The sequence below is a fragment of the Terrapene carolina genome, unplaced genomic scaffold (assembly GCF_002925995.2).
Source record: "Terrapene carolina triunguis isolate 2854851 unplaced genomic scaffold, T_m_triunguis-2.0 Scaffold58, whole genome shotgun sequence".
NCBI lineage: Eukaryota > Metazoa > Chordata > Testudines > Emydidae > Terrapene > Terrapene triunguis.
This window is the reverse complement of record NW_020664409.1, coordinates 100,813,960-100,840,806: the sequence shown is the minus strand read 5'-3', so window position 1 is coordinate 100,840,806 and position 26,847 is coordinate 100,813,960. Positions and strand designations below refer to the sequence as shown.

The 26,847-nt window shown below is 42.3% G+C and overlaps 1 long non-coding RNA gene across 2 annotated transcripts; it reads left to right on the top strand.

The window, feature by feature from the left end:
* Positions 1-1,753: 1,753 nt before the first annotated feature.
* LOC112119601 lies at positions 1,754-25,638 on the top strand. Of its 2 annotated transcripts, XR_003899927.1 has the most exons (5): positions 1,754-1,813; positions 3,104-3,253; positions 22,373-22,547; positions 23,140-23,239; positions 25,528-25,638. It is a non-coding gene; the product is annotated as an uncharacterized LOC112119601 (long non-coding RNA). The 2 variants fall into 2 exon arrangements; XR_002909128.3 differs by lacking the exon at positions 25,528-25,638 and having other exon boundaries at positions 23,140-25,422.
* Positions 25,639-26,847: the final 1,209 nt, after the last annotated feature.

Below are 26,847 nucleotides of genomic sequence, written 5' to 3'. Positions count from 1 at the left end.
CGAAAGCTTATGCTCCAATACATCTGTTAGTCTTAAAGGTGCCACAGGACTCTCTTGCTTTTTAGGGTATGAGCATGGTATTCAGTCACCATGAATACATGCAACCAACTGCTCATTCATTTTAAAGGAAAAGCAATTGCATCCATTCTCTGTAAGTATCTTATATATGCCTCAATAAGATATTTAAAATCTCACTCAAAATTCTTTGAAACCTCAAACTGTCAGTTTTGGAACCATGCTGTATAGTGAATGTGTAATATACAATGTATGTATTCATGGCATACTGTGTGCATGCAGGTATACAGTGCACGCATGGCAAAAAGGTATATAATGGTGTATGGAGCACATATGGCATATGTACAGTTCATGAATGTATAGAGTTGTATGTAGACCAGAGTCCTAGCCAGCTGTGTGTGGATAAAGTGTGCATATTTCTTATGCTCAGCATATGCATGTTGCAGAGAATGTTACATGCACAGGCTGCACAGTGTATTGTGCATGAGTGAGCAAGGTGTATGTATAGTAGATGGTATATAGCGTATAACAGTGCACATACAGTGTGGTGGGTATAACACTTGAACCTCCATTTTACATTTATTCCAAGAGAAAGTAGCTAACCTCCCCACACGTCACCCCCAGGCAGCAGGAACGGGTTTTAGGTTGGGAATCGGAAGGGAATGCTAGTGCTGAGGGTGCACAAGCACCCCTGGCTTGAAGTGGTTTCCACCATACGCAGACAGGGTTTACAGTTGTGTTCAATGGCTTTCAGCACCCCCACTAAAAATTTTCCAACGCCACTAGCTGGAGCCACAGAAAGCATGTGTAGGGAAGACGGATATTGGACCACTAAGGGACTGGCCAGGAGCGGGGGCCTGAAGGAAGGAGCAGTGAGGAATCAGGAGACTGAACTCCTTAGAGGTCAGGAGTCAGCTCGGGGAGTGAGGGTGGGGGGGGGGGGGGCGGCGACATGCAACTCGGGGGCAAGACTCTCTGCCTGCATCCCTGCCTGTCCTCGGCCCAGGGAGAACGGGGCAAAGAGCACCTACACAGGAGCAGCGCCGGGGAAGTGCAGCTGCTCTTCTCCACCCCAACTCTTAGCGCTGAAAGGCCAGACGCATTTCGCTCTGACGCCCTAAGCTGCCCTGCTCTTCCCTCCGCTGAGCCTGCGCGCACAGTCGTTAGGTAGGAGAGCGGGCGGGTAAAGGAAAGTTCACTAGTGTCCCGCGGCCGGGGCCACACGAACCCGAAGCGCACGCGCACCCCAGGGGCACAGTGACTGAGGCCGGTGCACGCGATGCCTGTGGACAGGGTGCAGCCGCTGCCCGTTGCACGCATGCTGGGTTTGGCACATGCAGGCACAGGTGTAGCGGCAACACAGACCGCTCGCGCCGCCGAGCACCCTCTTTCCGCCCCTCCCACCCCCAGGTCCGGCACGCGCGCCTCCAGGCCACGAGGCAGCGGCGCGCGCGCGCGCCCGCCCGAGCGGCGGGGAGGATTGAAGAAGCGGCGGCCTGTGCGCTGATTGGCTACTCTGAGCCGGGTTCCCCGCCCACCCGGTGTGCGAGCGCGAGAGTTGGAGGGGGCGGGGATTGGTTGCTATGGGACTGACGTCAAAGAGTGTCGGAGACGGGAGCGGAGAGACACGGAAAAGGTCAAACTAAAGGCGAGGAGGAGAGGCGGCCGGAGTGGCGGGGGGCCGGGAGCGGGGCTCGAGCCGGCCGCCCCGCGGCACTCGGGGCGTCCCCCGGCCAGACGGGCCGGGCCCGGCCCAGCCCCGCTCGCGGGAGGAGCCGGAGCCCCCATCCCGTCACAGGTAGGGGCGGGTTGAGAGCCCTGCACCACTGGCCGGCGGCTCGCGGGGGAGGGGGCAAGGGCCTCGCCTTGGGGCACGGCCCGGGGGGAGCAAGGATCCCTGCTTCTCCCCCAGTACGGGGCACTGGGGCCAGGCCGGGTGGGCAGGGCAGGAGGGCTCCCCCTTCCCTCACGTTGTCCTGGGGCCCCACACTGTGGGGTTCTCTGCTGGGGGGAGGGGAACGACCTCCCTTCCCTTCCCCCCAGTTGGTCCTGTGTTGGGGAAGGGGGTGGTGTGGGAAGGATTTCTCTCCTCCCCCCCCCCCCCCCCACTGGCTCTGTAGTGGGGAAAGGATCAGCCTGGGAAGGACCTTTCCCTTCCCCCACCCATTTGCCCTGAATTGGGGAAGGGGGTGGAATGGGAAGGACCTCTCTTCTCTCCCCTCCCCCGTTGGCCCTGTATTGTGGGGGAGGTAGCATGAGAAGAGCTGCTTTTTCTTCCCATCCCCCCACCCAGTTGGGGGGGGGCAGCAGCAGGGGAAGGACCGCTCTTCCCTTCCTCTCCCCACCTCTTTGCTCTTGCTCTGATGGCCCTATCAAAGTGGGGGTGGGCAAAATGAAGAAATGAGGCTACCCACTGACTGCTCCATCTTCCTGAGAACTAGATTCTCAAGTGGGATGGGCTGTCCAATAGCGCTTTTCCTATTACCCAAAGAAACTGATGTTGGAAGTGGGAAGCTATGGCTCTGAAGGGCAAGATTGTGGGATGGGGCATAAGCAGCATTCTCCACTCAAGGTGCCACTTATGGAGCCTTCAGGAAGCAGATGCTAGGGATAAATTGTAGTCTTCCCACAAATGAGGATTCTGGGGTAAAGGATCAAAATGCAGGATCTGGGGCACAAACCATGCACTTCAAAAGAGTGAGTTATCAGGACCATCAGCCGGCAGAAGGAGTAGTTGGTCCACACACTCTAACCCACAAGAGGGTTAGACCTGAGGCAAAACACTAGATTGCATGTGAAATCACAAACTGTAAGTATACAGGCAAACAGAAATTGTTTAGAGAGGAGGGATAGGTCCTGTATTTAGGGCAGTAGCCTGGGATTTAGGAGATCGGGGTTCAACTTCCTGCTCTGCCACAGAGTTCCTGTGTGACCTTGTACAAATCACATAGTCTCTCTGTGCCTCTGTTCCCACTCTGTAAATTAGGGATAATATTTCTATACCCTGACGTGTGAATGCGAATAAATATGTTAATGATTGACTTGCTTACCTACTCTGGTAATGGTAGATTACTTATTTGTACTGCAGTCATGCTTCCAGGAAATCTATGCTGAGTGACAAATTCTCATGTAGCGGATGGATTTGAAAAGAGACAACACTTCTGTTTAGTCCTAACCTGTTCCATTGCACTATTTGCAAGGTGCTATACTCGAGTATTTAAGGTACCACAACTTCAAGGTGAGAATAGCTTCAGTGTGGGCTTTTTGCTGTATTTGCGTAGAATAGAGTTAATCTTTGTTTCACGATTAGAGGAGCAGAGTGGACATAATATTTTTTAAAAGTGCATCTATCTAAATAGGCACATGTCTGAAATGAGTGAGAAATGCTAACCTTTCTGTTTTGGGAGAGAAGTACCCTGATGTACTTGATATGCTCAAGAACACATCTTTGCAATCAGTTTGCAACTTATCACAGTACAGTTTTTGTATTTGCCAGAGCATTGACTGAATGCCACCTGAGTCTGTCTGCCAGTACTTTTGCAGGAAAGTAATAAGGAAGGCTGATGACAGGAAGTTCCCAGACCTGGTAATGAAGTGTAAATAATATTTCAACGTCAAGGAACACTTTCATGTCTCAGCTGACTGATTTATGTAACTGGTGTGATATGTTGCTTTTTAAAAAAATTATCAAGCAGCTTAAAGTCTCCATAGAAACAAACTCAGCAGTTTCCTGGAGTGAATTTGACTAAAAAAAAAATTACTCTTAAAGTTTTACTATAATTCTGGTTTTCAGATTCCATTTGGCAAGCAGTTTTCCTTCTATTTCTGGCTTTTATGGAAAGGTGCAAGCATATGTACAGGGCAAAAAAGAGGATTTATTTGACAATATCTAGGTTTTCTCCAGTAATTTGAACTACAAAGTATCACTTTTAAAGTTTTTATATGTAATTGGCATAGTCCGTTTTAACGTTTAGACGTCCCCTCGGGGAAACTGCTAGATATGTGGAGGGTAAGGGATGGACATGTCCAAAAGGGCACAGTGAAATTACAAAAAGAAAGGAGCTGTTTCCCTTTCCTATAACAAAACAAGTTACATTTAATTTTAATCTTTAACATTCAGGAGTCCTGAAAATACAAAGAACCCAGTTTCATCACTACCCCAGGCATCTTTAATTTGTGCAAGCAGCACTGAGTCAGCAGGTCACTCTAGGGTAGGATATGATGAGAAAGTCAAATGAAAGAGTCCCATTCAATTACATCATGTAATGGCAGACAGCTAAAAAGTGACAATTTTTTTAAGTGCTTATATACAAATGCTAGAAGTCTAAATAATAAGATGGGTGAATTAAAGTGCCTCGTATTAAATGAGGATATTGATATACTAGGTATCACAGAAACTTGATGGAATGAGGGTAATCAATGGGACACAATAAAACCAGGGTACACAATATATCAGAAGGACAGAACAGGTCATGCTGTGGGTGGAGTAGCAGTATATGTGAAAGAAAGTGTAGAATCAAATGAAGTAAAGATCTTAAATGAACCAAACTACCATAGAATCTCTATGGATAGTAATTCCATGCTTGAATAATAAGAATATAGCAGTAGGGATATACTACCGACCATCTGACCAGGATGGTGATAGTGACTGAAATGCTCAAGGAGATTAGAGAGGCTATAAAAATTTAAATACAGTAATAACGGGGGGTTTCAACTCTCCCCATGTTGACTGGGTACATGTCACCTCAGGATGGGATGCAGAGATGAAGTTTCTTGACATTTTAAATACTAGCTTCTTGGAGCAGCTAGTCCTGGAACCCACAAGAGGAGAGGCAATTCTTGATTTAGTCCTAAGTGGAGCACAGGATCTGGTCCAAGAGGTGAATATAGCTGGACCGCTTGGTAATAATGACCATAATATAATTAAATTTAACATCCCTGTGGTGGGGAAAACACCACAGCAGCCCAACACAGTAGCGTTTAATTTCAGAAAGGGGGATACACAAAAATGAGGAAGTTAAAAAGAAATTAAAAGGTATAGTGCCAAAAGTGAAATCCCTGCAAGTTGCATGGAAACTTTTTAAAGACACCATAATAGAGGCTCAACTTAAATGTATATCCCCATTTAAAAAACATAGTAAGAGAACCAAAAAAGTAAGTACATCAGAAGCAGGAAGCCTGCTAAACAACCAGTGGGGCCACTGGACGATCGAGATGCTAAAGGAGCACTCAAGGATGATAAGGCCATTACGGATAAACTAAATGAATTCTTTGCATCGGTCTTCACAGCTGAGGATGTGAGAGAGATTCCCAAACCTGAGCCATTCTTTTTAGGTGACAAATCTGAGGAACTGTCCCAGACCGAGGTATCATTAGAGATGGTATTCACCCAAGAGTTCTGAAGGAACTCAAATGTGAAATTGCGAAACTACTAACTGGTTTGTAACCTACCATTTAAATCAGCGTCTGTACCAGATGGCTGGAGGATAGCTAATGTGACACCACTTTTTAAAAAGGGCTCCAGAGGTGATCCTCGCAGTTACAGGCCGGTAAGCCTAACTTCAGTACCGGGGAAACTGGTTGAAACTATAGTAAAGAACAAAATTGTCAGACATAGATGAACATAATTTGTTGGGAAAGAGTCAACATGGTTTTTGGTGAGGCACAAGTTCCCCTTTACAATCTACTAGAACTTTTTGAGGGAGTCAACGAGGATGTGGACAAGGGGGAATCTAGTGGATATAGTGTACTTAGATTTTCAGAAAGCCTTTGACAGGGTCCCTCACCAAAGGCTCTTAAGCAAAGTAAGCTGTCATGGGATAAGAGGGAAGGTCCTCTCATGGATTGGTAACTGATTAAAAGATAGGAAACAAATGGTCAATTTTCAGAATGGCGAGAAGCAAATAGTGTTGTCCCCCAAGAGTCTGTACTGGGGCCAGTGCTGTTCAACATATTCATAAATGATCTGGAAAAAGGGGTAAACAGTGAGGTGGCAAAATTTGCAGATGGTACAAAACTACACAAGATAGCTAAGTCCGAAGCAAACCGAAGAGCTACAAAAGGATCTCACAAAACTGGGTGACTGGGCAACAATGTGTCAGATGAAATTCAATGCTGATAAATGCAACATTGGAAAATAGAATACAAACTATGCACATAAAATGATGGGGTCTAAATTAGCTGTTACCACTCAAGGAAGAGATCTTGGGATCGTTGTGGACTCAGTGTGCAGCAGCTGTCAAAAAACCCAACAACGTTGGGAATAATTAAGAAAAGGATAGATTATAAAACAGAAAATATCCTATTGCCTCTCTATAAATCCGTGGTACGCCCACATCTTGAATACTGCGTGCAGATGTGGTTGCCCCATCTCAAAAAAAGATACATTGGAATTGGAAAAGGTTCAGAAAAGGGCAACAAAAATGATTAGGGGTATGGAACGGCTTCCGTATGAGGAGAGATTAATAAGACTGGGACTTTTCAGCTTGGAAAAGATAGAGGTCTATAAAATCATGACTGGTGTGGAGAAAATAAATAAGGAAGTGTTGTTTATTCCTCATAACACAAGAACTAGGGGTCACCAAATGAAATTAATAGGCAGCAGGTTTAAAACAAACAAAAGGAAGTATTTTTTCACACAACTCACAATCAACCTGTGGAACTCCTTGCCAGAGGATGCTGTGAAGGCCAAGACTACAACAGTGTTCAAAAAAGAAGACAGGATACTGGGCTAGATGGACCTTTGGTCTGACCCAGTATGGCCGTTCTTATGTTCATTGATCTCAGCAGTTTTACAGAGGTCATATTTTTAACGTGGATAAATTAAACTTGAACCCTTTTCTCCGTAAGTATTGGGCACAAATATGTGTTCCTGCCTACATACCTTTTTGCTTTGTTATTCTTTTTCTTTAGATGCTTACTGTAACCATTGTAAAGTTCCAAATCTCCATGGATTATATTCCTCAATTTAGTATCCTGATGTAGTTTATAACTTTTTTATTTTTCCCTAAAAAAGGCTGTTTATCTTCAGAATCCTAATGAAACAATAAAATGGTGAGGTTTGTTACTCTTTAACAACTGTTATCCATTGGATTGGAGAAACTTATATTATTTTTATCTTGGCATATGGAAAGCCAGTGCTGCCAAAACATATATGGGAGTGACATCAGCATTTCCTTGAGTCGTTTGTGTCTAATGGTTCCAGGTAGTGACTTGTGTGCTACTTGAATATTCATGTAAAGTGTACTCTACATCACATCCTGCAATTCTCTCCTCTCTCACACACAACTTTTAGGCCTTGGAAATCAGTAGTAAAAAGTTATTAGTCCTCTACTATGTCAAATGTCTACACACAAATTTGCTACTAACACTCTAAGGGTATGCTCAAACGTTACATGGCTGGTTTAGATAAGTAACTTGGAGTACAACACAATTAGTTCTCCAGGTACTATCCAGTAATGGACAATGCTCCTACATCACTTTACCTCCAGTGCTGGATGTGGAGATAGATCAGAGGTGGGCAAACTATGGTGGTCCGCGGGACCGTCCTGCCCGGCCCATGAGCTCCTGGCCGGGGAGGCTAGCCCCCGGCCCCTCCCCCGCTGTCCCCCCTTCCCCACAGCCATGCCGCCGCGCGGGCAGTGCTCTGGGTGGCGTGGCTGCGCGCTCCTGCAGGGCAGCGCAGCAGCGTGTCTGGCTCTGGCTGGGCAGCGCCGTGGCCAGACATGCTGCTCTGAGCGGCTTGGTAAGGGGGCGGGGAGCGGGGGGTTGGATTAAGTGGCAGGGGGTCCCGGAAGGAAGTTCTTCTTCACACGGTGCACAGTCAACCCATGGAACTCCTTGCCTGAGGAGGTTGTGAAGGCTAGGACTATAACAGCATTTAAAAGAGAACTAGATAAATTCATGGAGGTTAAGTCCATTAATGGCGCTTAGCCACGATGGGTAAGGAATGGTGTCCCTAGCCTCTGTTTGTCAGAGGGTGGAGATGGATGGCAGGAGAGAGATCACTTGGTCATTACCTGTTAGGTTCACTCCCTCTGGTACATCTGGCATTGGCCACTGTCGGCAGACAGGATACTGGGCTAGATGGACCTTTGGTCTGACCCAGTATGGCCATTCTTATGTTCTTATCTGGGCCCAAAAAGGAATTCTGCCTTTAAATAAACTGGTTCTGTGACCTTGTTCTATGGTCAGTGTTCAGTCGTGCATAAGGGAGATACTATCTTCTTTTCATAGTTAAGGTTGAAACTAATCTTCCATTATTAAATGCCTTTTTTAAAAAAATCCTTCTGCTTCCCTGCTCACTAAATCTGTTTTCCTGAAACTTTACTGACAGGAATTTTGTCAGAATGTAATGTTTCTGGATATCTTTAAGTAAATTGGGCATGTTGTTTGGGAGATAAGAGTAAGAAGATTGACTGATGAAGTAACTTTTTTTGTTATTTCCAAGCTGTTGTGGAGCTAATAGACACCAAGCTTATCTGTTGCTGTTGATGAGAGCATGTGCCTTTGGCTGGTTCTAGGGTGGGAATCGGCAGAATTATCTAATTATTTAAGTGTTTTTTTCATACCTGATGAGGCTTGATAGGCATTTAAAAAAAATCCACAGCTCTAGAAGAGGAATAGCATGTAAGGAACCATATGCAGAGGAGAGAGTATGTTTGGAGGGAGAGTGAGAAAGCGAATGCCGTTTTGGGAAATGAATAGTAGTGCTGGTCTGGGAAGAAACAGGACCATTTAGTCTTTAAGGCTATGTCTACACTACAGACCGTACAGTGGCACAACTCTCTCTTGCTAGCATAATTAAACCATCCCCAACAAGCAGCATTAGCTATGTCATCAGGAGAGTCTCCTGCGGGTATAACGCTGTCCATACCAGCACTTCTGCCGGTGAAACTTTTGTCAGTCAGGAATGTTTTCACACTCCTGACTGGCAAAAGTTTTACTGACAAAAGTGGTAGTGTAGACAAAAAAAATAGTTTCACGTATAAACTCACATTATATACTCCCTTCTTCACAACATATTTAGCTCCGTCTCCTTGTGTTGGGTGTGATAAGCAGGTTGGGTATCTGAAGAGGAGCAGGGTCCATCCTTGTGAAGTTCATAACCTAACAGGGCCGGAGCTTCCACTAGGCGGCAGGATTTGGGGGCGGCATTTTGCTGCCCTCGGCGGAAATTCGGTGGCGGGGGGTCCTTCCGCTCCAGGTCTTCGGTGGAAATTCGGCGGCGGGTCCTTCACTCGCTCTGGGACCCGCCACCGAAGTGCCCTGAAGATGCAGAGCGGAAGGACCGCCGCCGAAGACCCCAGGTCCCCTGAATGCTCAGAGGAGGAGCGCTGCCGCCTAGGGCGGCAAAAACCCTGGCACCGCTCCTGTAACCTAAGCAAGGACTCTTATAACTGAGCAATTCTGACACATTTTTAAAAAAACAGGAAAATGCCCAGGCAAAACACACAAATTGGGTTTAGGATTTTAAATGTCAACCATGATTAGAGGACTAAAACACTTGAGATCATTATTGTTTTTTCAAAATCCACAAATGTTTGTGTGGAAATTCAGAGTTACGGTTATACTTTTTAAAAAAAAAAAAAAAAAGAAAGAAAAGAAAACCTGGAAAATTCACATTGAAGGTCACCCAAACCATCACTGTGTCAGTGCCCGCAGAACTGAAAAGTAGGAGAAAATCCTGTCCTGAAATTACATACATCTTACATCAGTGAAGTCAAAAACCGAGAAGTGCTCTAACTGGATTGCTTTACTCTTGTTTGTTCACTACTGTCATTTTTATACAAATACAACAAACTTTGTATCTTCTTTAAGACAATATACAATTACCGAAGAGAGGTGGGTATTTACATTTAACTGTCCACTTTCAGAACCATTGTTTGGGACTGTTTCTCCAAATGTGCAAGAACTTTCAAATGTGAAAGTGTTGCTGTAGTGTGAGATTTAGTAGAGATCCATAGCAACTGTATTTGTTATAAAACTCTCCCAAATACTGAGATATTTGCAGTCTTTGCTCCCTAATCTTTTTGTCTGAGAATTTTTGTGATTTTTTTGGGGGGGGGAAATACAGTGCTTTTAATGTTTATAGATTCCAAGGCTAAAAGGAACCATTGTGATAATCTAGTCTGACCTCCTGTATAACACAGGCCATAGAATTTACCTGAAAAAATTCATAGAGCAGCATATATTTTAGAAAAACCTCCAATCTTGATTTAAAAATTGTCAGTGATGGAGAATCCACCACAACCCTTCATAAATTGTTCGATGGTTAATTACACTCACTGTTAAAAAATTTACACATATTTTAGCATGGAATTTCCCTGTATAAATCAGAAATACCAGATGGAGTTTTAAGTGACTGTCATGTACAATTTAGGAAATGAACATTTCAGATACTAATAAAAGGACCAGATTGGAAATACATAATGAACCCAAGAGTGTCCTTTTCAGCATATGTGAGATTTAGCTGTACCATTCTACCCTTGCTGAGAGGGGAGTGTTAAAATTCCTGTGCATCAGAGAACTGTTTACCCCTCTGCATATAGTTGGGATATATGTGTACTGTTGAAATAGAAAACTTAAATTTAAAATTATAAATTGATGCTTTGCCCCAAAGAAGCCTTAATATCAAATCTACTTACTGTCTTAAATATTTATTCTATATTTGTAAAAATCTCATGTGGCAAATTGTCCTCTCTGCAAGTAGAGTCAGTGTTGGGAGCAATGATTGGAGTGCTCCAGGGATCAGTTTCACAACCAAGTTTGTTCACTGTATGTCTCAGTGACCTGGAAGAAGGAATGTGCAGTAAGGTGATAAAAATTTGCTCAGGAGATGACACAAATTCTGCTTTTGTCTGAGGCAGAAAGGAGGGAGGAGTGGGCAGATGGCAGTCAGTACAAAAGAGGTGAGTAATCAAATTCTTAACTAGAAGCCTGAGCGAAATGTTTCGTGCATTCTAAGTACAAAACTAGCATATGAAAATGGAATGCATTTAAATATATATTTTATGAAACAGTCAGGCGGTAGAAACTTTGAGAAGGTATGGAGGCAGAATGGCTGGAGCTGCATGAACTGAAGGGCAGGAAAATCCTAGTTGCCAGCCCCTATCATTCCCCCCAAGGGAGCACCTGTGGAGATAGGAGCTTCCCAACCCCTCTGTGAGGCAAGAGCAGATGGAATCATCTGGACTGAAAGGCATTTTTTTTTTTTATCAAATCTTTAAATTACACAGACACAGTTATGTGTTTGGTGTGGTGCATGTTTTTTTTTTTCTCTTTATATCCATCTCAGTGGGGTGGGTAGGATGGAGTACAGGTCTGTAATTTGGGACATCGGTGTGAGAATAGAGTGGCTGGGGCACCTGAATAATGCAATGGGGGAGAGGGTGGAAGGGCACAGGGTTTTTTTTTAAATAAAGTATTAAGACATGCACTTCCGAAACCTTGCTTGTATGTTGTCAGTCTACTTTTCTTTGCCTGTATTGTCCGATTAGATTGAAAGTTCTTTGGAGCAGGGGCTGTCTTAACAATATGCACATACAATGCCTGGCCCAATCTCTGTGGCTCCTGGACAGCACTGGAATACAAATGCTAAATGCAGAGAAGGTTCTGTGACTGGGCTGGGTGCAAATAACTTTGTGTCCTCTTAATACTTAATATTAATTACTAGGGTGCCTAAATAAAGGCATGAAGTATAACAGGAGAAGTTATCCAGATTCTTTTTGGTCTAGAGGTCACACTAAAAAATTGTACATACTACTTTTAATATAAAAGGATATTGTACTGAATGATCCTGTTGATGCCATAGTTAACATTTTTGAACAGTTATAAATTATAAGACAGGTCTATATTTCTGTAAAAGTGAAGGTTAGAAAGATATTAAAAGAAAACAAAATATTCACAAGGAGTGTCCTACCTACTATTGCTGCATGTTGAGGGCTCTTCTGAGGCATATTGAATCCTACAGGAAAAAGAAAGCTAAGGTGTACTTACTACAAGCTGTTTGATCTGGAGTCAAACACAAGAACAAGGGAGCATAAATTAAAGCTGAAGAACAACTTGACATTGCAAGAATTCAGACACATAGCCATATGTAAGAATAAGTCAAAGTGCAAAATGGAGCAACTAGTATATAATAAAGAATTAGACACCTATTTAGAGAACAAAAAAAAAATAGTGGGTTAACACTCGTATATAATATATTAAAATACTATAAGGGCCTTAGTGGACTTTCTTCATCCAGACACTTCCTTGTTTCTGTTGGCTGAGACAGTGCAGTTCAGCCAAGTACAAGGTCTGCAAGTGTCACTGAAGAGTTTGTTTCAGAAGATCCAAGGCTTCTGTCCTTATTTTCTCACAATAGTTTAGTTTTCATAGCAAGTTAGACATAATTTAAATTACATTTGCTACTGTCATCAATTGAGCAGTTACTAGGTAGAAAGTTACTGTATCTGCCATAAAATTTAAAAAGGTAACTATATCTCACAGTTAATTCAGAATTGCATTTGTTATTTCAGGGATCGCTGAGCACCATTTTTGTTTCCATTAAATTAGTCTTAGCTATTGGTCAATTTAATATTAGAGCTGCAAGTGTATATCTTATGCTGACAGGATTTCTTTAGAACTTGCTCTTGAATGGGCAGGTATTTAGGGCATCTTTTGTGTACAAGTATAGTATTGCAACTAGCTGCAAGTAGTTGCAATTTGTGGTAATGTATTACACATGTGACCACTGATATTCAATGAAATAATTAGGATCAGAAAGTTCACCAATGGCTTAACTGGCAGTTGATATATTTGAACAAATGAGTTATTTTCTTCAAGGTTGCCTCTGCATTTTACAGTTTTCGACACTGTCAGGGTTCCTTCCCCACTCTGGGTTACAAATGTGGGGATCCACATGAAAGACCCCTTATTTTTACCAGCTTAGGTTAAAAACTTCCCCAAGGCACAAATCCTTTCCTTGTCCTTGGATGGTATTGCTGCCACCACCAAGTTATTTAGACAAAAATTCAGGAAAAGGGTCACTTGGAGTCCCTTGTTCCCCAAAATATTCCCTCCAAACCCCTTCACCCCCTTTCCTGGGGAGGCTTGATAATAATCTACTAACCAATTGGTTACAGTGTGAGCATAGACCAAACCCCTTGGTTTTTAGGACACTGAAAATCAATCAGGTTCTTAAAAGAAGAATTGTATTTAAAGAAAAAGTAAAAGAATCACACCTGCAAAAATCAGGATGGAAGGTAACTTCACAGGGTAATAAAATGATTTAAAACACAGAGGATTCCCCTCTAGGCTCAGCTTCAAAGTTACAAAAAAACAGGAAGAAAACTCCCTCTTAGCATAGGTAAAATTCACAAGCTAAAACAAAAGATAATCTAATGCAGTGTTTCCCAAACTTGGGATGCTGCTTGTGTAGGGAAAGCCCCTGGCAGGCCGGGCCGGTTTGTTTACCAGCCGCAGGTTCGGCCAATTGCGGCTCCCAGTGGCCGTGGTTCACTGCTCCAGGCTAGTGGGAGCTGCTGGAAGCGGCGGCCAGTATGTCCCTCGTCCCACGCCGCTTCCAGCAGCTCCCATTGGCCCGGAGCAGCGAACCGTGGCCACCGGGAGCCGCGATCGGCTGAACCTGCGGACGCAGCAGGTAAACCGGCCTGGCCTGCCAGGGGCTTTCCCTGCACAAGCGGTTGAACAAGTTTGGTAACCACTGATCTAACGCATTTCCTTGCCCTTTACTTACAATTTTTGTAATCTTAGATTAATCATTTCAGGTATGGTTTCAGGAGATGTTTTACCTGCCTGGTCTCTCTCTCTCTCCCTCCAGAGAGGGAACAAACAAAGAGAGCACAAACAAAACCTCCCCCCCCCCCCCCCCCCCCTCCCGAGATTTGAAAGTATCTTCTTTCCTTATTGGTCCTTTTGGTCAGGTGCCAACCAGGTTATTTGAGCTTCTTAGCCCCTTACAGGTAAGGATTCAGTACAGCTGCTCAGGAGGGATTTTATGCTACCCTTAGCTGTATGTTTATGATACCCACTCACCATTGATCTTTGGGAACCTCTAGAAAAGCAAAGCCCATTTTGACCGTAAAGAGCGCACTGCACTGTTTTGCAGCACAAAATCTTCAGAGCAGGTGTTTAAAGAAGCCATGTGGTTCCCAACAGCTTCAGTTCCTTCTTTTCCACAGCTATGCTCCATGTCCAGAGGTGTGGTGCAGGCTCCATGCCCAGAGGTGTTTGTTTTTGTTACCAACATTTCCTATTTTTTTTTAATTGGTAATAAAGTTTAGTGGAGTTTAGGTAGCTTTAAAGCTTTTACTTAGTTTTGGTGCCATTGCACAGCTACATTCCCATACTGGTACCTCTTTGCTTCTGGGATATTGTCTGAGCTGGACGCAAAAGATCCAGAGAAATAGGGCACGTTTAAGAGGTATGTTTGTGCCTCTCATTCTTCCTGGACTTAAACATACATGCCACCTGCCTGTTTGTGCTGTAATGCAGGCTATTTACTGAACAGAAGTTCAGCATATTGAATCTCTCTCTTGAATCCTTAAAGGGAAAATACATTGTTCCAGTCCTTCCTCCCAATGGAAGCTTTGTAAGCCTGACTCTCTGACCCAACCCCAAATGACGTTCACACTTCCTTTCATGCACAGAATGGGATTTGATTTTCTCCACAGTGAGAAGATTGAAGCCTGCAGTACTAGGTGAGGCACCTTCATCTGGCTTTAGATCATTAAAACATTGGGGCTGCTGCGGCACCAGTGATGCTGGATGAGTTCTAGTCCCCTGCCTCTCTTGCAGCCTACCCTCCACCCCCCTTCCAAATCCTACAGAACGTTCCAGGGAAATTTCAGAAGGTGAACATTCCAGAGCTTCATAGGATGTTGGTCCCTCTTCTGCTGGCTTTACAGGGGGAAAGCTATAGCCCTAAAATAGTGCTGTCCATGCTCAAAACCTGAATCGGCTATGAAGACATCAGGCTGATCTCTTTACCAAGGTGGCTTATGATATTTTGTTCATTTAAAATATGGGGCTCTCCTTTCCCCCTTCCTTCTGACTTTTCATTAACCTCCATTAATTGAAAACTGTCTTCAATGTATCTAATCGTTGCTATTATGGCAACTAGCCACAATAGGGAAATGCTAATATTTTCTGAGGATAGGGGATCTTCGGCTTGGACGTGGGTATCTCAGCCTGTACTGTTCTTTGACTTCAGAATCACAATTATAATTAGTTTTCATTTTTTGAATGCGGTGACAAATTGAATTGTCTTAACGCGCACACCAGGTGGCTAGGGAACTACTAAGCCTATTGCTCGGTTAAAAGGCAGTCTATGCCCAATAATAACTAACAGCAATGAAACCTCAGAAGGAGAAATTTAGCTGCTGGGAATATATGTATGCAGGCATCCCTTAGTTCTCACAGAACCACAACTTTCAGTTTGCATGTTTTAGCATAGGAGCCTGTTACAAAGTCAGAAGTAGTTATAGTTGCTTTATCTTTTTAGACACTAAGGGATGGATTCCAGCCTGTACTAGCATATCTGATAACATCAGCTCTGGTGATTTTTATCAAATTATTGCTTCTTACTACCAATCTGAATTTGATTATCAGACCTTTATTTACACAACTGGAGTTTTTATTGTGCTGTATCTTACCATAAAGTCTACTTTAGAATAATAAAATAAAATCTTGCTTTGCCATATAAAACATTGAGGACTCTGTTAATCATTAATTCTTAACAGGTTATTCATTTTCAGTATAAAAGGGAGTGTTTTGAAGTGAGCTACTTTGTAGGAAAAAATAAACACAATTCTCTCTCATAGCTGGTACCAAAAGCACTAATGTGCTTTGGTATAAATTTGTGTAATAGATTTAGGCAGCTAGAATATCTTAATTTGGCCCCATCCATAAATAACTTTTAATGGTCATCACGGAATTGTTTAATTTCCTTCTTTGTCTTTGCCTGGCTTGCTTTTCTTCTTCCTCTTTGCCTGTGCATCCTCCTCTCTTAGAAAAGAACCCCATAAATACCTTTTGAGAATGTTTTTTTTTTTTTTTAAATCTATACTGCCTTACTCTTTGTTTACTAACGCCTGTCCAAAGCAGTTATAAAGGGCTACCAAATCATTTTATGTCCACTTTGCAACTTTGTTGGCTACCTATACCTGCGGTAAGCATTGGTGACTGAAACTGAACATCCTGTATAGATTTAAAGATATAAAACAGTATGCAAATACCAAGTATTATTACTAATAACCCTGAATTTTCTCAAATGATCATTGTTCTAAGTTTTAGAAAGAATACTTCATTTCTCAAACTGCCTCATTTGGGTAGTACACTAGATATTAAACATATTGAAAGGACTAATGTGGGAAGGTGCTGCATAAGTCTACCTCTTGGTGGACTTCATTGATTCAGTTTGTCCTTATGCATAGCATTGGGTTATATTTTCACATATTTGCTGTTAAAGTTTACATTTTGAAAGTACTAGCATGTTGAAGTTTAATTACGAACAAAAACATGCCCAATGAAAATGTACGGAAACTGGTAAATGTTGGTTTACTGCCTTCTTCCAACTCCTCTCCCCACGTGGTAGGTTTTTAGTAGGTTTTTTGTTTTCTTTTGTTTTAAACATTAAGAGCCCAGTTAAACTGTCATTGAAGTAATTGGAAAGATTCCAATGGACTTGCATAGTAATTGAATCATGTCCTTATTTTTCTGTATATAAAACAATTGTTAAAAGACCTTTAAGGTTGCAAAGTGCAATTTAAAAGTTAGGAAATGCTAGGATTAAAGTTGTCCATCTAACCTTAATTCAGCCCCCTTTTGCATATGCATCATAATACAGTCTTTAATTATGTGGTCACATGCTATTTTTTTCCACAGGACCCTTGCCTCATTCAGTGCACAAGGTGTGGAGGGTGCTCTCTGAATGATTACCTATTCAGTAACTTCCTTGTTTAGTGTGGGGGTGAAGGGGCCCTATGTCTCTTTTATTATGTATCATCTAAAGCCTAAAGTGAATATAGATTAATTTCTTCATGGGCTTTTTTTATGACACTGTGTACTGTAGCATTTGAGTGCTTTGTAAACATAAATGAGTTTTACGTCACAGGATACTCTGATGTAAAGTGGAATTATTATTCTGTTTTATGGATCAGGAACTGAAGCATAAAGATTGAGGCCAAAATTGACAGAAGTGTCTGTTAATTTTGGATGCCTTATTTGAGACTTTGAGTTACTAGAGAGGATTCTTTCCCAGGTGTCTGGCTGTTGGATATTGCCAAAATGCTCAGGGTCCAACTGACTGCCATATTTGGGATTGGGAAGGAATTTTCCCCTGGGTCAGATTGGCAGAGACCCTGGGGTTTTTTGCCTTCCTCAGCAGTATGGGGTATGGGTCACATGGAGGTTTAACCTCGTGTAAATAGTGGATTCTCGTTAACTTGGAGTCTTTAAATCCTGATTTGAGGACTTCAGTAGCTCAGACAGAGGTTATGGATCTAGCACAGAAGTGAGTGGGCGAAGTTCTATGAGAGGTCAGACTAGATCAGGGATGGGCAAACTACGGCCCGGGGGCCATATCCGTCCCTCCAGACATTTTAATCTGGCCCTCAAGCTCCTTCCGGGGAGCGGGGTCTGGGGCTTGCCCTGCTCTGTGCAGCTCCTGGAAGCAGCGGCATGTCCCTCCTCCGGCTCCTACACGTAGGGGCAGCCAGAGGGTTCACGGCCAATGGGAGCTGCAGGGGTGGCGCCTGCGGATGGGGCAGCGCACAGAGCTGCCTGGCCGGTGCCTCCATCCATAGGAGCTGGATGTGGAATATGCTGCTGCTTCTGGGAGCTGATTGAGGTAAGCAGGGCTTTGGAGCTGTGCTCCAGCTCCAGGCAAAAACCTGCAGCTCCGCACTCCAGCTCCGGGCTCCGCTCCAAAGCCCTGGAGGGAAGCATCGCTCGGAGCCTGCACCCCTGACCCCCTCTTGTTCCCCAATCCCCTGCCCTGATATCCCTCCTGCCCTCGAACCCTTCGGTGCCAGCCCAGAGCACCCTCGTGCACCCCCAACCCCTCATCTCCAACCCCCAGAGCCCTCACCCCCAGTTGGAGCCCTCACCCTCACCCCCTCCCACACCCCAACCCCCAATTTTGTGAGCATTCATGGCCTGCCATACAATTTCCATACCCAGATGTGGCCCTCGGGCCAAAAAATTTGCTCACCCCTGGACTAGATGATCATAATTGTCCCTTCTGGTCTTAAAGTCTATGACACTTTCTTTCTCTCTCACTCTCTCTGGTTTGTTTGTTTTTTCCCTTACCCCCCAGAGTCCAGAGCACGTGCAAATGACACGGAATTCAATGGAAGTTGCAAGTGTCCAGCACTGTTTAGAAAACCAGGCCCTTTACACAGCATTTGAAATTTTCCACACAGTTTTCAAAAGCATACATTTGGATCTGCACTAAAAGAGTTATTTCAAATCTAGTGACTCCCCCATCGTTGTATAATAGAGAGGGAACACCAGGCCTAGCATGGTGGTAAGCTGTTTACTTGAGCACTCTAACATCCTTCTGCACTGCTTAGATTTTCTCTGTGCAGTTGGCAGACATGTTCTCAGAGTATTTTAACCTTCTGTGCAACTGGTATGGATGCCCTTTTGAGGACACTCTAGTAACCAACGATATTTTGGACTGGAGAGGAGTTTTCTCTGTGGAAAAACCCATGTAAACTACATGTGTGGACTTTAAATCGTAAATAAAACTCTTCCTGCAGCCTAGCACGTCTGAATAAACCCCAGTAACAAACAAACATGTTTGGATGACATAAGAAAATAATAATAAGTAAATAATAAACCACATTTTCAGAGTGTCTTTGTAACTCACATTTGTCGTCTTGCTGTGTCACATCACACCTTAACAGTCAAGATTTTATGCTTGGTATTGTGTTTGCTTTAAAAGTTGGGAAATAACAGGACTTCCCTTTCAAACTAAGCCCTCAAACTGGAAAACATATTTAAAGAAAAATGCCATCATTTTTCTAATTTGAGTCCTCTCAATTGTAGCAAAAATTAATGGTATTTCTCCTATAACATTGTAGTTAACATAATGCTAAAATGTACCCAGCAGCTGGCATTTGACATCTGGTAAGACAGTGAAATGGGTTATTTATATTTTGGTAGTAGCTTGGCACTCCAGTCAAGACCAGGATCTCCTCATTGCAGTTGTCTGTCTGAAAAGTTCACAATGTAAGGCTCCAGTCCTGCAAAGCTGCTCAATGAGGGTGGACCTTTGTGCCCCTCCAGACCAGCTTGCAAGATCGGGGCCTAAGGTGACCAGTAACCTACAAAGAAAGACACATATACCGGGATTCTAATATTTCATTTTGTTATGATAGCTAGATATGGTGGCAATATCTCCATTCTTCCCTTCTCCAGCCATTTAATAAATAGGTGATTTCTTATAGCTGTCATAGCAATTCAGGATTGCGTTTTAGTAGCACCTGCAGCACAAGTGCTGTCCAGACTCCTTTTCCTAATGGGTTACAATCTCACGGCTATTGCTCCTTCCCCACTGAGGCTCAGAACGTACTTTTTGATGCTTGAACTTGAATCCTACTGACTTCATCCTGGACTCTGGTAAGCACGTCTCCCTCCTGTCAGAAGCAGTAGAATGTTTGTTTCTGAAACAGGTTGTGTTAACTCCATAATCTGTTCTAGAATACTATGTTTGTCAACATAAAGTAACAGCAAATTCAGAACAATACATGTATTTTGTAAATTCTTGCTTATGTAAATGACTAAAACTGTATGGCTGGTTGCTTTACTTGGTTGACTATGGGCTATGTGTGAGGAGGAGGGGGAATGCAGGGCTTTAGCAGACCAAGGGTGAAGTCGCCTGGGGCTCCAATTCAAGTAGTTGGAAAGATTTCCAGCCCAGGTTGGAAGGAGCAGTAGCAGTAGTTACAGAATAACACCGGATAGCTACAGATCTTGCTGTCTGTCTTACATGATAGCAACTGACAAGAGCAACCCATAACTGAAACTTGTACAGATATAGCTTTGCTAATTTGAAATGTATACAGTTTTTGTTCTAAAACAGAGCTTTTTTAAAAAAGGAATTAAACCAAGTCACTTCTAACATCAGCAAAGCTCTGTAGTCAGGCTATGATAGCAAGTAGCACATGTATACAGTGAATGGATTTTCTTACCTGTAAACTCTTCTTTTTAATTTTTTCTACCAGTAGGAGGAATATGGAAATTGAGCTTTATTATGAAAAATAAGTATATTTAGGCCTAAAGTCTATAGTCTGTTTTAAACATAGGGCTCTTTTGTATGTTGTTCTAGAATCAGGTTGTTGTTTTCCCCCCCCCTAGCAACATGCCTTGCATACTTTATATGCCATCAGTTTTCGTAGTTATGGTAGTTTACATGGCACAGAAACAACATTTTTCTCTATGTGAATTATTCTGTTTATACACATCCAAGTCGTCTGAAAATACATGTTTCCATAGAAATGCTGGCATAAAATAGCAATAAACAGAAGAGTTGTACATATGAATATTCCTTTGTGAAAGAGCAGTATGGGTAGTTTATAAGCCAATTTGCTTGTTTTTAGATTAATTATGGGCACGGGGGAATTCTGCAATTTATCTGAACTCAACAGGCTCAGGCCTGGGACTCTTATTTTCTCTTTAGTTTTATTTTTTAGGCATAGTTAAAATTTGAACACTCAAAAGGACTGTGTTTTAGCAGCTAGTATCAATGGGGAAGCCGTTCCAAAGAGTTTTATTTATTAGAGGAGGGGAAGGACTATGCTGCTGAATCACTAAAGGCTTATTCTTTCCAGAGGTGTCTGACTTCTTCAGTATAAAGACACAGGATGACTGTTTAAACAGGACCTTTGTCATCAATTTCAAAACACTGAAGGGGTTAATGAAATAGAAACTCTACTCTGACTTTATGTAGTTTTGTAAAGCCGTCTGTCCTTTTAATAGAGATTGTGATGAGGACATCCACCTTTGTTAACAGTAATAATTCAAAGATTATGATGAGAATTTAAAGTAAAATGTGTGAGAGAGAATTGCTCCAGTTAAAGAACGCTCACTCTTCTCCAGTTCAGATTGTGGCTGTATAATTGCTTTAAAGTGATTAGCTGAAATAGGAATCAATACTGAATATAACATCTGTGTTCTAAATAGTGAAATGATTCAAATGTTGAAAAACTGGAAGATCTATTTGAGGCAAGACCAGTTTCTAATAAGGGAAGAAGTCACTTAAAAAGCTAAATACTGTATGCTAAGATTCTTTCCATATATTCAGATTTCACTGGGGTTTTTTTGTTTTGTTTTTTGTTTTTTTTTAAAGAACTTCCAATACATATTAAATGAGAATAATTGTCTTTATAGCTGTAACTTCATCTGGCAACTTGTAGTCTCTTCTTCCATTTACTGACTGTAAATTAGAAAATTGAGATAGTGATGGATTTTTTCAAAACAGACTTGTTGAAATGTTTTAGTTCTTTAAATAAAGATCCTGTGTGTCCTTGAGTATAGTTAAAAACAAAAAAGGTTATAGTGGTTAACATTTTAAAGTGAATGCAATGATTCCTTAGTTGTAAGTTCTTTGGGGTTTGCGCTGTTTTGAGGGAGTGTGTGTATGCAGTGCATAGTAGAATAGGCCCTTGTCTCTGATGGGCCCTCTAGGCATTACAAGTAATAAAAAATCAGATTTTGTTGATCTTTGCAGAAGGAGGACAAGCTGTATTAAACCAGATACTGATGCTTCTCTGATGAGAGTGATTTGCATACTTTGAGCTACTTTCAGTGAAGTCAGTGGAAAATCCTATTTATTTTATTGGGATCAGGATCAGACCCAATATACACCTCTACCTCGATATAACGCGACCCGATATAACACGAATTCGGATATAACACGGTAAAGCAGTGCTCTGGGGGGGGAGGGGAGGCTGCGCATTCCAATGGATCAAAGCAAGTTCAATATAACGTGGTTTCACCTATAACGCGGTAAGATTTTTTGGCTCCCGAGGACAGCGTTATATCGAGGTAGAGGTGTAGTTATTGTCTGGGTGGCTTCTCTTATATAGGCATCTTGTGGTCTGTGTGTCTCTCGGGCAAGGATTTCACAGCAAGCAAGGCAGCTTTAGTTGTACTTCAAATTCATACTTCTCTGCTAGATTGCTGCAGCACTGCACTCCCATCTGAGTCCAGTGCCTCTGAGAATAGCTTTACACTCATTGCTTAACCAAAATGGAGAACTTAGGGGTGAGAATTTTCACTCTTACATTGCTGAGAAATCTAACTAAACTGGATTTCTAGTTATTAGAATGTGGTGTTCTCGTTTTAGGGCATCCCGTGTGCTGAATCACATTCCTTCCAGCTCCTTCTGGTTGTCAGTGGACAAGCCCAGCTTGACATTTTTCCATATCTTCCATCAACAACACAACAAAGTACTCCTGCCCATACTGTCAGCCTGCTAATGTTAGTGGACCATCCAGATATCTAGAATCATGCAGGAAAAGGTAAGTGTCAGAACCCTGTAGTCCTAACTTTTCCCAGATTTATGTGTGGCCTACTCCAGCCTACTTTACTGCACCTGCTGGTGATTCGCTTCACAGTTGTACAGCAGAATGGTCTAGCGACTCATATCACCATCCAGACCGTGGACAATAAATATGAATGTAATGTGAGAAGTTGGTGATGGAGAAAAGTGTCCCAAACGTGGCCTGGTTCCAAAGCCCCTACAGCAGGTTCTGTTTGCACCCACTGCATTTTAAGGTAAGTGAAGTTTCCTGAAGACCGGTGCATTTGCTTACTTCTCCTAGTCTCACTATTCGTGCCTTCTTTAGTGATTCCCTCCATCTTTAGTGCTTATCGAGGGTCATGATCAGTCCTCAAAGATACCTTTAATTTCCTTTTTTTTTTTTTTTTTTTTTTTTAAAGAAGCAGCTGTGGCAGTTGCCCATTTTAAGAGAAGAAGGGGAAGGCTGAGGGTACATATCAGAGGGAACCAAAGAATCTTCAATATAGAGTGGAGATACCTCATTCAGTGCTCATAATGTCATCATTACCATGGATTGTTATTTGGGATAACCCTTGATTCCGTCTTTCCAGGGTCCAACCAAATTAAACAATGTGCTGCTTCTTCAGTCCTCCTCGTCCATCAGGAATGAAACATCCCCTTCCTTCTCCCACCCCCATACAGGAACTACAGGTGAATACCCAGAACTTGTGATGCCAGATGCGATGCACAGTCTTTCCATCCCTCTTGTTCCTGTGGAACCATTCTCCCCACCCTTCCACCCACAATTTGGCAGGATGGAGATCAACAGAGATGCCTACTTAAAATCAAAGGACAGCAGATATTCATTAGCTGGCTAATGTCCGGTATTTAAGCTTGAGGGAGAAATTAAATATTTCTTATAATGGAGGTATCCACTGGCCATCCCTGTATATTCAACTTTTCTTGATAAACCTAAGTAGATATTACACTGTTTAATTCTTATAATCTTACTTTCTGTAATGTGGTTAATATTTCTACCATGTTTATATAGTTTCAGCTTTAGGGAAACCCTTTTCTAGGGTCAGAGTACAATGCTTCAGTATTCCAGCTGGAAGAACCTGAATTTAAAAACAAAATCTAAATATACACTGATGTGAACTGGGCGGGCCTAAACCAGCACTGATATCCAGATAAATGGATGTCTCCACTCAGAGAAACAAAATTACAGATATGGAAACTTAAAAAAACAGACTGTAGCTAAAGCATCACTTTGAATTTTAGGACTTTAAACTGGAGGATGGGAACCCTCTGCTTGAGTTGAGCTAATTTTTCATAAGGCTGATTCACTATTTATTGTACGTTCATTATTATGGTAGATGGATATTTTTTGCACAGCTTTAAAACAGATGACCCTCAATTAACCTTTTCCCCACATCATGGATGTTTTTTAGGTTCAGCAGTTCTCTCTCTTAATTTCAAGTCCACAAATATTGTATTGATGTTTCTGAGTGAGAATTAGAAGTGACGACAACTTGGGTTAGATTTCACCAACCTCTTTAAGTACCTGTAGATCTTTCCAGTTTACAATTTAATAAATGCTGTAGAGAGAGAGTCTAACCGTTACTGACAGATTGGGACTACCCAGTATAATTCATTTCTTTACTGAGAGAAATGAATTCCAAAACATTTGTAAACAGCATGATAACTTGCAAAGTTCACCTGTATCCGCATGATCTTTCCTAGTTTCCCTTGTAATAAACTCACTTAATGCCCCAATCCTGCCTTCTGCAATTGGATCCATCTGGACATACCCTGTGCATGCATAGAGCCCCCACTGACTTACTAGAATTAATATCCTGGGACCTCTGAGATAAGATGGATGGAGCAGAAATGCACAAATTGCAAAAGAGAGAAACACTTCAAAAGATGGAATCTCTTAAGGTATATCTTCAGCATTGTAAGGCTTTACTATTTTTCAGGGGGAGGACAGATGAAGCCATGGCTTCACGCTCTCTCGTGTGCCAGATAACAGCTAAACTGGCATGGAGGGGGATTTAATCTGCTGTACTAGATTACTTACTCCTCTTGTCCATTCCCCTTCTTCCCCCAAAGTAAGGAGTGAACCAGGGAGGGAGTGGATAAGACAGTAAGTATTTCTTCTCTGTTCTGGTCTTACTCAAGGCAGACTGTAAACTTATGCCCTTAGCCTAAATAAATGTACAAAGTTGCACAGGCAAAGGATTGGCTGGGTTGAAGCCCCTTTGAAAATTTGGTCTCTATATAAGGTGTCAGAAATCAGGGCCTGCAGCAGAACCCGTCTCAAGGCAACCTAATGAGTGCAGCTGGCCTGTAGTAGGATGTCTAATTGGCTACACTGTCTGACTTGTTGGAAGAGTCAGCAGACCAGCTCTTAAGCCCAGCTGCAGTTCAGTGGCTGCTCAAAGCATTCACCCATGGCTGTGATAGCTTCTGCCTCACCTCACTCCAAGTAATTCAACTTTGACTCTTGGCTCTGATTCCTGACTTCTGACTCCAGCTTTGGCCTCTGACTGCTATTCCTGGCTGCCGACTCCTGCTCAACCACTTAGTGTGACTGCCTACGCCCCGGTCTCTGACATCAGGAACATAGGCTTTCTGTTGGATTACATAATTTTTTTTGCCTTCTATATCTGATCTTTAGTTCTGCTTAGTGTCTGTTCTAAAACCTTGTTTTCATCTAACAGCTGTTTCTCTGACAAATTGGTATTTTTGTTGTCTTCTGTCTTCATTTCAGTGATCATATCCTTAACTCCTAACTTCATTGTGTTCATAACTTCCTATTTATTCCTTTCCATGTTTTATTAAAATACCAGACTTTTGTCTCACCCTCCTCTCTCCAGAGCAGACAATATTAGGTTCAGTAGATTCTTCTGGGACACTATGCTAGGAACAGATAGGCTCAGGGATGCAGGAACCTAAATGAATCCTTGATTGTTTGGAAGAGATAAGAATGTAAACAGCCTATGACTCCTGGAATCTTTTTCTGGTTAAACATTTCAGTAACATTCTTGGAACCTGCTAGTGTCCCCTTGCTCAATAATTTGTCTCAAGTTGGAGTTGTATCCTTTATTGTTTCCCATACAAAATTTAGTAGTGAATGTATGCACTCTGCAGGCAAACCAAGGCTTCAGTCCAGCCAGTGAGCTCTACTTGTGGTTATTGCTGGTGTGTGCGCGTATGTGCATGCACACAGAAAAACTCATTGCAGGGTGAGGGGCTAACAATGATTTAGAAAGGGGAGCTAGGGTGCATGAACAAATAAAAAAAATCATGCTGCATTTTGCTAATTTTTTTTTTTTAATAGTACATGGACATGCCCTCTGTATGCACATGTAACAGTAGCATGCATATATCTGGAGCATTATATATTTAAACAATATGATCTAATGGACTAAGCACTGCACTAGAAGTCACAGCTCTAGCAGTCTGCTCCTGGTTCTGACAGATTATCAGACCTGGAGCAGGTCACTTAATTCCATTTTTGCAGGTCTGAGAAACTAAGACAGAAGTTAAGATACTAGTCTCAAAATTGTTTGTGCGATGTTTTGATGCAGTAAGGCACTTTTAAGTATTTATCTGTAAACCACCTTAAAATGTGGGTGATGAATAAGTAATACTTTTTTATGTCAAAGGCGCTTATTCTCTCTGAGGGCTAAGCCCATAACAAGTTTGAGGCTTTAAAAAGAAGCTGCAGTTTGTTATCCAAGAGCAAATATAGTCTGAAAAATTTTAAGTGATGTGAATCACTAATTTTTCATGCTTGGATACGTCAAACAGCTTGATAGATTTTTATCAAACATTCCACACCAAACAAGTCATACTTAGGCTGGAAATAAGCACAAGAAACTCAAGCCTACGGGAATTTTTTTTCCAAAAGTTGAAGTGCTGGTAAATAAGGGTTTATGATTAAAAAGTGCTTTTTCAACCATAACTGCAGCATCACAGTACAGTAATTGACTCAAGTTTAAGTACTTCAGTCATTTTTTGGAAGATAATTGTCTATTTGCTTTGTGTTTCATGAAGTAATTGTTAATTATGAGAACATGGAAATTCTTAAAATTGGGAAGAGCCTACTAGTAGAACATAAGATGCTTATGGTTTTATTTATTTCTCTTCTCTACTTTTCATGCTTATTTCCTAGCCCCGCAGATGGTTTGCACCCTCTCCTTTCTCTATAAAGTTACCTAGTTCTAGCAGTTCTTCAACTTTTTTCCTGCCACAGCTCTTGCCATCACTGGACATTTGCTTGATCACCATAATTTCCTCTAAATTGTTTTATT